This window comes from Triticum dicoccoides, chromosome 6A (genome assembly GCF_002162155.2).
Source record: "Triticum dicoccoides isolate Atlit2015 ecotype Zavitan chromosome 6A, WEW_v2.0, whole genome shotgun sequence".
Lineage (NCBI taxonomy): Eukaryota > Viridiplantae > Streptophyta > Magnoliopsida > Poales > Poaceae > Triticum > Triticum dicoccoides.
In genome coordinates this window covers 448,736,459-448,750,242 of record NC_041390.1, presented here as the reverse complement: position 1 = coordinate 448,750,242, position 13,784 = coordinate 448,736,459, and positions in this window count along the sequence as shown.

The window sequence follows — 13,784 nt, the reverse complement described above, 5'->3', positions numbered from 1 at the left end:
TCCATGCTATATTATCTACTGTTCTGAGCAATATTGGGCTTTATTTTAAACTTTTATATTACTTTTGGGACTAACCTATTAACCGGAGGCCCAGCCTAGATTTGCTGTTTTATGCCTATTTCAGTGTTTTGAAGAAAAGGAATATCAGACGGAGTCGAAATGGAACGAAATCAACTAGAGAAGTTATTTTTGGAAGTAAACACACCTGATAGACTTGGACCCCACGTCAGGGGAGACACGAGGTGCTCACGAGGGTTGGGGCGCCCCCCCCCCTAGGGCGTGCCCCCCTATCTCGTGGGGCCCCCGTGGCTCCTCCGACGTCCTACCTGCACCCATATATATCCACGTAACCTAAAACTTCCAGAACGCAAGATAGATCGGGAGTTCCGCCGCCAGAAGCCTCTGTAGCCACCGAAAACCAATCCAGACCCGTTCCGGCACCCTGCCGGAGGGGGCAATCCTTCTCTGGTGGCCATCTTCATCATCCCGGTGCTCTCCATGACGAGGAGGGACTAGTTCTCCCTCGGGGCTGAGGGTATGTACCAGTAGCTATGTGTTTGATCTCTCTCTCTCTCTCTCGTGTTCTTGAGATGATACGATCTTGATGTATCGCGAGCTTTGCTATTATAGTTGGATCTTATGTTTCTCCTCCCCCTCTTCTCTCTTGTAATGAATTGAGTTTCCCCTTTGAAGTAATCTTATCGGATTGAGTCTTTGAAGACTTGAGAACACTTGATATATGTCTTGCCGTGGATATCTGTGGTGACAATGGGATACCGCGTGCCACTTGATGTATGTTAAGGTGACCAACTTGCGGGTTCATGAACCTATGCATAGGGGTTGGCACACGTTTTCGTCATGATTCTCTGGTAGATCTTTGGGGCACTCTTTGAGGTCCTTTGTGTTGGTTGAATAGATGAATCTGATATTGTGTGATGCATATCGTATAATCATGCCCACGGATACTTGAGGTGACAATGGAGTATCTAGGTGACATTAGGGTTTTGGTTGATTTGTATCTTAAGGTGTTATTCTAGTACGAACTCTAGGGCTGTTTGTGACACTTATAGGAATAGCCCAATGGATTGATTGGAAAGAATAACTTTGAGGTGGTTTCGTTCCCTACCATAATCTCTTCGTTCGTTCTCCGCTATTAGTGACTTTGGAGTGACTCTTTGTTGCATGTTGAGGGATAGTTATGTGATCCAATTATGTTAGTATTGTTGAGGAAACTTACACTAGCGAAAGTATGAACCCTAGGCCTTATTTCCACACATTGCAATACTGTTTACGCTCACTTTTATCACTTGCTACCTTGCTTTTTTTATTATTTCAGATTACAAAAACTATTATCTACTATCCATATTGCACTTGTTTCACCATCTCTTCACCGAACTAGTGCACCTATACAATTTACCATTGTATTGGGTGTGTTGGGGACACAAGAGACTCTTTGTTATTTGGTTGCAGGGTTGCTTGAGAGAGACCATCTTCATCCTACGCCTCCTACGGATTGATAAACCTTAGGTCATCCACTTGAGGGAAATTCACTATTGTCCTACAAACCTCTGCACTTGGAGGCCCAACAACGTCTACAAGAAGAAGGTTGTGTAGTAGACATCAAGCTCTTTTCTGGTGCCGTTGGCGGGCAGGTTAGCACTTGAAGGTATATATTTAGATCTTGCAATCGAGTCTTTTAGTTTCTTGTTTTATCACTAATTTAGTTTATAAAAGAAAACTATAAAAAAATGGAATTGAGTTTGTCTCATACGCTTCACCTTTTTAATATCTTTCGTGAGTATGATGGAAAGGATAATTGTGCTCAAGTGCTAGAAGAAGAAATATATAAAATGTTTGGCACTAAATATTTGAATGATGAGCATGATTGCAATGTTGTTAGTATGAATTCTTTGAATATCCATGATGCTAATGATGATTGCACTAGTTATTATGAAAATGCCTCCTATAAACATGTCAATTTTTGTGGAGAAGATTGGGTTTGCAAGTACACACCAAATAGGGAAGATAGATATTGCAAGAAGCATAAGCACTTAGAAACCAAATTGTTGCAAGAAGAGCTAGATGAATGTGCTGAAAATTTAAATTATCTTGGCCGTACTTGTGAACTTTGCAATGAACATGGTCATTTAAAGCTCCAATGCTATTTGTTTCATGATCAAGTCATGTCCAAATATTGTGATAATTTGATTACCCTTGAGCATCATAAAGAGCTTAGCCTTCTTTGGGGTTATGAAGAAATGAAACATATAACTGAGGATATTCCAAAATTTGCCCTTGATAAAGTTCTTCGTTTTGATCTAGAGAATATTTATATGTATTGTGCGGTGAATTGCATTGAAAATCCTTATACTGCCAATTACATAAAGAAAAGAAAACAAATAGAAGATGAAGAGAATACTAACGAAAGGGAAGAGACTTCCCAATATCCTCCTATTATTTCTTATGATGAATCAGGTAATGAGGAGGAGCCCCCTATTCAACCAATCTCATTAATAAGGATCTCCAAAAAGAGAATTGAACCCACGCATGATGTGGTGAAGAAGAAGAAAATATAAAGGAAGAGAGGTAAAAAGGTATCTCTCCCAAATAAAGTTGCTCCTATTATTGTTGTGCCTCATGAAAATGAAGATGATACACTTTATGATGATCTCGTTATGCCTATTGCTTGTTGTGATGATTATGACTGGGAAGATAATGATACTTCTTATGATCTTGAAAATCTTTTTGGTACTTGCTTGGAAGAATATGATAATAATGTTTGCTATACTATTGGTGCTATCCATGCTATTAATGATGAGAGTGATTATGCTTATGATACGAAAAGGCCCAAGCCTGGGGAAGCTATGTTTGATGAGGATGACATATTTGAGAATATATTTGCTGCAATTAATGTTTGTCCCAAGCTTGGGGATGCTACGCTTAATGAAGATGATATTTTTAGTATCCCAAGTTTCGATATGCAAATTTGTAATGATAATAACATGCCTCCTACTTATGATAATTATTGTGATGATACATATGCTATAAAAAGTAGTGAGGATTATATTTATAATTGTCATGATTATGGTTACCCCTTTTCTGAACATTACTCTTTTAATGTGGAAACAATTTATAGTGTTCAAGTTTCTTATGATACTCCCACTATTCCGAATGAGAAGAATTTTGCTTATGTGGAGAGTAGTAAATTTTCTATGCTTGTAGATCATGAAAAGAATGCTTTAGGTGCTGGTTATATTGTTGAATTCATTCATGATGCTACTGAAAATTATTATGAGGGAGGAATATATGCTTGTAGTAATTGCAATAATATCAAATTTCCTCTCTATGTGCTTAAAATCTTGAAGTTACGCTTGTTTTACCTTCCTATGCTAGTTGATTATTGTTCCCATAAGTTATTTGCTCACAAAATCCCTATGCATAGGAAGTGGGTTAGACTTAAATGTGCTAGTCATATTCTTCATGATGCTCTCTTTATGTTTCAATTCTTATCTTTTATGTGAGCATCATTGAAATCATCATGCCTAGTTAGGGGCATTAAACGATAGCGCTTGTTGGGAGGCAACCCAATTTTATTTTATTCCTTGCCTTTTGTTCCTGTTTAGTAATAAATAATTCATCTAGCCTCTGTTTATATGTGGTTTTATGCTTTTAATTAGTGTTTGTGCCAAGTAGAACCTTTGGGAAGACTTGGGGGAAGTCTTGTTGATCATGCTGTCAAAAACAGAAACTTTAGCGCTCACGAGAATTGCTGCCATTTTTATTTGGAGAGTGCTATTTAGTTAATTATTTTTGGAGATGATTAATAGATAAATTCCTCATGTTCAGCAATTTATTTTAGAATTTTATGAGTTCCAGAAGTATACGTTTGATCCAGATTACTACAGACTGTTCTGTTTTGACAGATTCTGTTTTTCGTGTGTTGTTTGCTTATTTTGATGAATCTATGGCTAGTAAAATAGTTTATAAACCATAGAGAAGTTGGAATACAGTAGGTTTAACACAAATATAAATAAAGAATGAGTTAATTACAGTACCTTGAAGTGGTGATTTATTTTCTTATACTAACGGAGCTTACGAGTTTTCTGTTAAGTTTTGTGTTGTGAAGTTTTCAAGTTTTGGGTAAGGATTCGATGGACTATGGAATAAGGAGTGGCAAGAGTCTAAGATTGGGGATTCCCAAGGCACCCCAAGGTAATATTCAAGGACAACCAAGATCCTAAGCTTGGGGATGCCCCGGAAGGTATCCCCTCTTTCGTCTTCGTTCATCGGTAACTTTACTTGGAGCTATATTTTTATTCACCACATGATATGTGTTTTGCTTGGAGCGTCAATTTATTTTGTTAGTATTTGCTTGCTGTTATTTAGAACAATGTTTTGCATCTTTTATTTCAATAAAAGTGGCATTGATAGCCTTTACTATGCCTATGTTACAAGTATACATGTTGCTGTTTGAAAACAGAAAGTTTACCGTTGTTGCAATAATTCCCTAGAAAAGTCAGAATGTGATAAAATGTTGAAACCTTTTGCATATTAAGATCTGATAAATTTAATACAGTGGGAATTTTCTTTCATAATTTTTGGAGCTAGGGAAGTATGGATGTTGCAGCATTCTTTACAGACTACCCTGTTTAGGCAGATTGCTGTTATGTTTGCATTGTTTGCATATGTTCGCTTCTTTAATGATTCTATTTGAGGATAGGACTATTAAATATGCAGAGGCATTTAGTATGCAATGCTGAATAATAATTTTAGTGATTTGCTACAGTAGAGTATGATAAGGTTTTTTGCAATGGTTTATACTAACTTATCTCACGAGTCCTTGTTGAGTTTTGTGTGGATGAAGCTTTTGAGATTTAGGGAGACCATGATATGAGAGGAATTAAGGATACACAAAAGCTCAAGCTTGGGGATGCACAAGGCACCCCAAGATAATATTTCAAGAAGTCTCAATCATCTAAGCTTGGGGATGCCCCGGTTGGCATCCCACCTTTCTTCTTCAACAACTATCGGTTAGTTTCGGTTGATCCTAAGTTTTTGCTTCTTCACATAATGTTTGCTATTCATAGAATGTCATTTTATTTTGCTTTGCTTGATGTTTGAATAGAATACCAAGATCTGAAATTATTAAATGTTAGAGAGTCTTCACATAGTTGCATAATTATTCGACTACTCATTGATCTTCACTTATATCTTTCGGAGTAGTTTGTCATTTGCTCTAGTGCTTCACTTATATCTTTTAGAGCATGGTGGTAGTTTTATTTTGAAGAAATAGATGAACTCTCATGCTTCACTTAGATTATTTTGAGAGTCTTAAATAGCATGGTAATTTGCTTAAAATCCTAATATGCTAGGTATTCAAGAATAATAAAATTCTCTTATGAGTGTGTTGAATACTATGAGAAGTTTGATACTTGATAATTGTTTTGAGATATGGAGATGGTGATATTAGAGTCATGCTAGTTGAGAGGTTATGAATTTGAGAAATACTTGTGTTGAAGTTTGTGATTCCCGTAGCATGCACGTATGGTGAACTGTTATGTGATGAAGTCGGAGCATGATTTAATTATTGATTGCCTTCCTTATGAGTGGCGGTCGGGGACGAGCGATGGTCTTTTCCTACCAATCTATCCCCCTAGGAGCATGCGCGTAGTACTTTGTTTCGATAACTAATAGATTTTTGCAATAAGTATGTGAGTTCTTTATGACTAATGTTGAGTCCATGGATTATACGCACTCTCACCCTTCCACCTTTGCTAGCCTCTCTAGTACCGCGCAACTTTCGCCGGTACCATAAACCCACCATATACCTTCCTCAAAACAGCCACCATACCTACCTATTATGGCATTTCCATAGCCATTCCGAGATATATTGCCATACAACTTTCCACCGTTCCGTTTATTATGACACGCTTCATCATTGTCATATTGCTTAGCATGATCATGTAGTTGACATCGTATCTGTGGCAAAGCCACCATTCATAATTCTTTCATACATGTCACTCTTGATTCATTGCATATCCCGGTACACCGCCGGAGGCATTCATATAGAGTCATCTTTGTTCTAGTATCGAGTTGTATCATCGAGTTGTAAATAAATAGAAGTGTGATGATCATCATTCAATAGAGCATTGTCCCAAAAAAAGGGGAAGAAAGGCCAAATAAAAAAAGAAAGGCCAAATAAAAAAGGGGGCCAAATAAAAAAAAGAAAGGCCAAATAAAAAATATAAAAAAATAAAATAAAAGGGAAAATGCTACTATCCTTTTACCACACTTGTGCTTCAAAGTAGCACCATGATCTTCATGATAGAGAGTCTCCTATGTTGTCACTTTCATATACTAGTGGGAATTTTTCATTAGAACTTGGCTTGTATATTCCAATGATGGGCTTCCTCAAAATTGCCCTAGATCTTCGTGAGCAAGCAAGTTGGATGCACACCCACTAGTTTCTTTTGTTGAGCTTTCATACATTTATAGCTCTAGTGCATCCGTTGCATGGCAATCCCTACTCACTCACATTGATATCTATTGATGGGCATCTCCATAGCCCGTTGATACGCCTAGTCGATGTGAGACTATCTTCTCCTTTTTGTCTTCTCCACAACCACCATTCTATTCCACCTATAGTGCTATATCCATGGCTCACACTCATGTATTGCGTGAAGATTGAAAAAGTTTGAGAACATCAAAAGTATGAAACAATTGCTTGGATTGTCATCGGGGTTGTGCATGATTTAAATATGTTGTGTGGTGAAGATGGAGCATAGCCAGACTATATGATTTTGTAGGGATAGCTTTCTTTGGCCATGTTATTTTGAGAAGACATGATTGCTTTGTTAGTATGCTTGAAGTATTATCATTTTTATGTCAATATGAACTTTTGTCTTGAATCTTTCAGATCTGAATATTCATACCACAACTAAGAAGAATCACATTGAAATTATGCCAACTAGCATTCCACATCAAAAATTCTTTCTTTTATCATTTACCTACTCGAGGACGAGCAGGAATTAAGCTTGGGGATGCTTGATACGTCTCCAACGTATTTATAATTTTTGATTGCTCCATGCTATATTATCTACTGTTTTGGGCAATATTGGGCTTTATTTTCCACTTTTATATTACTTTTGGGACTAACCTATTAACCGGAGGCCCAGCCTAGATTTGCTGTTTTATGCCTATTTCAGTGTTTTGGAGAAAAGGAATATCAGACGGAGTCAAAACGGAACGAAATCAACTGGAGAAGTTATTTTTGGAAGGAAACACACCTGATAGACTTGGACCCCACGTCAGGGGAGACACGAGGTGCTCACGAGGGTGGGGGGCGCCCCCCCTAGGGTGCGCCCCCCTGTCTCGTGGGGCCCCTGTGGCTCCTCCGACTTCCTCCCTACACCCATATATATCCACGTAACCTAAAACTTCCAGAACACAAGATAGATCAGGAGTTCCACCGCCAGAAGCCTCCGTAGCCACCGAAAACCAATCTAGACCCGTTCCGGCACCCTGCCGGAGGGGGCAATCCTTCTCCGGTGGCCATCTTCATCATCCCGGTGCTCTCCATGACGAGGAGGGAGTAGTTCTCCCTCGGGGCTGAGGGTATGTACTAGTAGCTATGTGTTTGATCTCTCTCTCTCTCTCGTGTTCTTGAGATGATATGATCTTGATGTATCGCGAGCTTTGCTATTATAGTTGGATCTTATGTTTCTCCTCCCCCTCTTCTCTCTTGTAATGAATTGAGTTTCCCCTTTGAAGTAATCTTATCGGATTGAGTCTTTAAAGACTTGAGAACACTTGATGTATGTCTTGCCGTGGATATCTATGGTGACAATGGGATACCGCGCGCCACTTGATGTATGTTAAGGTGACCAACTTGCGGGTTCATGAACCTATGCATAGGGGTTGGCACACGTTTTCGTCGTGATTCTCCGGTAGATCTTTGGGGCACTCTTTGAGGTCCTTTGTGTTGGTTGAATAGATGAATCTGAGATTGTGTGATGTATATCGTATAATCATGCCCACGGATACTTGAGGTGACAATGGAGTATCTAGGTGACATTAGGGTTTTGGTTGATTTGTATCTTAAGGTGTTATTCTAGTAGGAACTCTAGGGCTGTTTGTGACACTTATAGTAATAGCCCAATGGATTGATTGGAAAGAATAACTTTGAGGTGGTTTCGTTCCCTACCATTATCTCTTCGTTCGTTCTCCGCTATTAGTGACTTTGGAGTGACTCTTTGTTGCATGTTGAGGGATAGTTATGTGATCCAATTATGTTAGTATTGTTGAGGGAACTTACACTAGCGAAAGTATGAACCCTAGGCCTTATTTCCACACATTGCAATACCGTTTACGCTCACTTTTATCACTTGCTACCTTGCTGTTTTTATTATTTCAGATTACAAAAGCTATTATCTACTATCCATATTGCACTTGTTTCACCATCTCTTCGCCGAACTAGTGCACCTATACAATTTACCATTGTATTGGGTGTGTTGGGGACACAAGAGACTCTTTGTTATTTGGTTGCAGGGTTGCTTGAGAGAGACCATCTTCATCCTACGCCTCCTACAGATTGATAAACCTTAGGTCATCCACTTGAGGGAAATTTGCTACTGTCCTACAAACCTCTGCACTTGGAGGCCCAACAACGTCTACAAGAAGAAGGTTGTGTAGTAGACATCATTCTGGAGGTCATGTTACTTGACCATGATGAACCTACGAACTATGAGGAAGCGATGATGAGCCCGGATTCCGCAAAATGGCTTGAGGCCATGAAATCTGAGATGGGATCCATGTATGAGAACAAAGTGTGGACTTTGGTTGACTTGCCCGATGATCGACAAGCCATAGAGAATAAATGGATCTTCAAGAAGAAGACTGACGCTGACGGTAATGTTACTTTCTACAAAGCTCGACCTGATGCGAAAGGTTTTCGACAAGTTCAAGGAGTTGACTACGATGAGACCTTCTCACCCGTAGCGATGCTTAAGTCTGTCCGAATCATCTTAGCATTTGCCGCATTTTATGATTATGAAATTTGGCAAATGGATGTCAAAACTGCATTCCTTAATGGATATCTTAAAGAAGAGTTGTATATGATGCAAACAGAAGGTTTTGTCGATCCAAAAGGTGCTAACAAAGTGTGCAAGCTCCAGCGATCCATTTATGGACTGGTGCAAGCCTCTCGGAGTTGGAATATACGATTTGATAGTGTGATCAAAGCATATGGTTTTATACAGACTTTTGGAGAAGCCTGTATTTACAAGAAAGTGAGTGGGAGCTCTATAGCATTTCTGATATTATATGTGGATGGCATATTGCTGATCGGAAATAATACTGGATTTCTGAATAAAAGGATACTTGAATAAGAATTTTTCAATGAAAGACCTCGGTGAAGCTGCTTATATATTGGGCATCAAGATCTATAGAGATAGATCAAGACGCTTAATTGGACTTTCACAAAGCACATACCTTGATAAAGTTTTGAAGAAGTTCAAAACGGATCAAGCAAGAAAGGGTTCTTGCCTATGTTACAAGGTGTGAAGTTGAACCAGACTCAATGCCCGACCACTTCAGAAGATAGAGATAAAATGAAAGTCATTCCCTATGCTTCAGCCATAGGTTCTATCATGTATGTAATGTTGTGTACCAGACCTGATGTGTTCCTTGCTATTAGTTTAGCAGGGAGGCACCAAAGTAATCCTGGAGTGGATCATTGTACAACGGTCAAGAACATCCTGAAATACCTGAAAAGGACTAAGGATATGTTTCTCGTTTATGGAGGTGGCAAAGAGCTCGTCGTAAACGGTTAGGTCGATGCAAGCTTTGACACTGATCCGGATGACTCTAAGTCACAAACCGGATACGTATTTTTTATTGAATGGTGGAGCTGTCAGTTGGTGCAGTTTCAAGCAGAGCGTCGTGGCGGGATCTACGTGTGAAGCGGAGTACATAGCTGCTTCGGAAGCATCAAATGAAGGAGTCTGGATGAAGGAGTTCATATCCGATCTAGGTGTCATACCTAGTGCATCGGGTCCAATGAAAATCCTTTGTGACAATACTGGTGCAATTGCCTTGGCAAAGGAATCCATATTTCACAAGATAACCAAGCACATCAAAAGACGCTTCAATTCCATCCGCGATCAAGTCAAGGAGGGAGACATAGAAATTTGCAAGATACATACGGATCTGAATGTTGCAGGCCCGTTGACTAAGCCTCTCTCACGAGCAAAACATGATCAGCACCAAGACTCCATGGGTGTTAGAATCATTACAATGTAATCTAGATTATTGACTCTAGTGCAAGTGGGAGACTGGAGGAAATATGCCCTAGAGGCGATAATAAAGTTGTTATTTTATATTTCCTTATATCATGATAAATGTTTATTGTTCATGCTAGAATTGTATTAACTGGAAACTTAGTACATGTGTGAATACATAGACAAACAGAGTGTCACTAGTATGCCTCTACTTGACTAGCTCGTTAATCAAAGATGGTTAAGTTTCCTAGCCATGGACAAAGAGTTGTCATTTGATAATCGGGATCACATCATTAGAGAATGATGTGATTGACTTGACCCATCCGTTAGCTTAGCACTTTGATCATTTAGTTTATTGCTATTGCTTTCTCCATAACTTATACATGTTCTTATGACTATGAGATTATGCAACTCCTGAATATCGGAGGAACACTTAGTGTGCTATCAAACGTCACAACGTAACTGGGTGACTATAAAGATGCTCTACAGGTGTCTCTGATGGTGTTTGTTGAGTTGGCATAGATCGAGATTAGGATTTGTCACTCCGTGTATCGGAGAGGTATCTCTGGGCCCTCTTGGTAATGCACATCACTATAAGCCTTGCAAGCAATGCGACTAATGAGTTAGTTACGGGATGTTACATTACGGAACGAGTAAAGAGACTTGCCGGTAATGAGATTGAACTAGGTATTGAGATACCGATGATCGAATCTCGGGCAAGTAACATACTGATGACAAAGGGAACAACGTATGTTGTTATGCGGTTTGACCGATAAAGAGCTTCGTAGAATATGTAGGAACCAATACGAGCATCCAGGTTCCGCTATTGGTTATTGACCGGAGATGAGTCCCGGTCATGTCTACATAGTTCTCGAACCCGTAGGGTCCGCACGCTTAACGTTCAGTGACGATCAGTATTATGAGTTTATGTGTTTTGATGTACCGAAGGTAGTTCGGAGTCCCAAATATGATCACGGACATGACGAGGAGTCTCGAAATGGTCGATACATAAAGATCGATATATTAGAAGGCTATGTTTGGACATCGGAATGGTTCCGGGTGAGTTTGGGCATTTACCGGAGTACCGGGGGTTACCGGAACCCCCCGGGGAGTATATGGGCCTTATTGGGCCTTAGTGGGAGAGAGGAGGAGGCGGCCAAGGTGGAGGGCGCGCCCCCAAGCCCAATCTGATTTGGGTGGGGGGCCGCCCCCCTTCCTTCCCTCTCTCTTCCCCTTCCTTTCTCTCCTACTCCAACAAGGGAAGGGGCGATCCTACTCCCACCGGGAGTAGGACTCCCCCCTTGAGGCGCGCCATAGAGGGCCGACCCTCCCCCTCCTCCACTCCTTTATATACGGGGGAGGGGGGCACCCCATAGACACACAAGTTGATTGTTTAGCCGTGTGTGGTGCCCCCTGCACATATTTCCACCTCGGTCATATCGTTGTAGAGCTTAGGCGAAGCCCTGCGTCGGTAACGTCATCATCACCATCATCACGCTGTCGTGCTGACGAAACTCTTCCTCGACCTCAGATGGATCTAGAGTTCGTGGGACGTCACCGAGCTGAACGTGTGCAGATCGCAGAGGTGCCATACCTTCGGTGCTAGGATCGGTCGGATCGTGAAGACGTATGACTACATTAACCGCGTTGTCATAATGCTTCCGCTTACGGTCTACGAGGGTATGTGGACAACACTCTCCCCTCTCGTTGCTATGCATCACATAGATAGATCTTGCGTGTGCGTAGGAATTTTTTTAAAATTAATGCGTTCCCCAACAGAGGGTAGATGCGGCGGAGGCGGCACGACTGCGGCAGAGGCCACACGACTGCGGCGAAGGCGGCATGACGGCGGCAGAGGCGACACGACGGCGGCGGAGGGGGCGGCGCGGAAGCGACTGGATCTGATTCAGTACAGTGAGTGTCAGTTTCGTGGCCCCACTGGTTACCACGTAACGGTCAAAATGTGGACTCCTCCCTACGCGGCCCCACTCGTCAGAGTTAACAGTCAAGCCATTGACCCGACGGCAACGTCCGCTGTGACCAGTTCTGAGGGTTTCGGGCAAGGGAGTGGGGAAAAGTGAGCAAAAGTTAAGAGCATGGGGATGAATGAGTAGACCTAAGGAACCAGGGACACAGAAATAAAAATTCCTAGAGATTAACCATGAATTATTGTTTATATGAGCCCAAGGCCCATATATAATTCAACACAGACAAGCATGATGTGACACGCCAGTTGTGTCGTCGTGCACCACACCGGTACATCAACTTTTGATGTCATTAAAACCATATCAAGAGTTCGCCGCGAAGTTGGGAAGACCCCCTTATGGATGGGTGGGTCTTGTACACCCTTGTGGTGACCATGACATGGACATGTTTTTATGAAATAACCATGACCTCCATTGGCCATGGTAAAATTGCCCTTTTTATGAAAAGGGCAAAAGATTAGCCGCATCATTAAGTAAGAGAGTGTTTAAAAATGTCTTATAGCCTGAAGACCAAAATTTAAAAGCTTACTTCTCGACATAATATTCACAAATATGTCCCTCCCCATCGACATCTAGTTGCGCACCTCAGTGCAGATTTTAGAGATGATGATGGAAAGAGGAGGTAGATATGTTGTTGAAGACCCTCGCACTACCCTCATTCCAAATTTCTCAAGAGATAAGCACGATGATGGAAGCTGCCGCCTTACGTTTTCTGTGCCTATGGTGCGCCACATCACTCGACCATTTTTCACGTCGTTGAACCAAAAAGTTCGGTGCAAAGTCGGGGAGACCCCCTCCTATCCATTTTGTTTGGGTAATTTGTGGACACCCTTGTGATGACCATGACGTGGTCCTATTTAATGAAAGCACCGTGCTCAATTGGCGATCATGAAACTGCTCCTATCCAGCTCTTGATGTGGCTGGGGGCATAAGCCAAAAGATATAACTCCGCAATTTTCAAAAGCAAATATCTTACTGTTTAGAACGCTATTTGAGAAGGAGGCTTGGATTGCCAACATTATTATAATTTTGTGCCTCACGACGCACACACATCGGTGATTTTTCTTTGAGTTATGGTTCAATTTGCGTGAAGTCCACATTATCGCTTAGGATACTAATTTTTGGAACCTCACCACCTTGAGTGAACTTGGCATCTTTTGCGTACCACAAGCATCTTGAGACCTCGAACTCCTTACTGTGCCATTTGTGCAAAACAGAATTGAAAATACAGGCACATATTCTTCATGATGCATTATTTGCAATGAGTTCATGGTGTGGCTTGGGCTTCTTGAGCTGCACACTAATAATTGGTGGCACTCCCTCGTCAACATCAACGAAAATCCGAGGAAGGGGGTCGTTCCCTCATCATGTTGGTTTCGTCGGAAATTCGGAACAAGAGAAATACGAGGGTGGCTAGGAATGTCTCCTCCATGCCAAATGCCATAACAAGTAAGATTTTAAGAATAAAGCCGCACTTTGGACGACGATGGACGCCAAACACTTGAGGTCACTCATGCCGCGA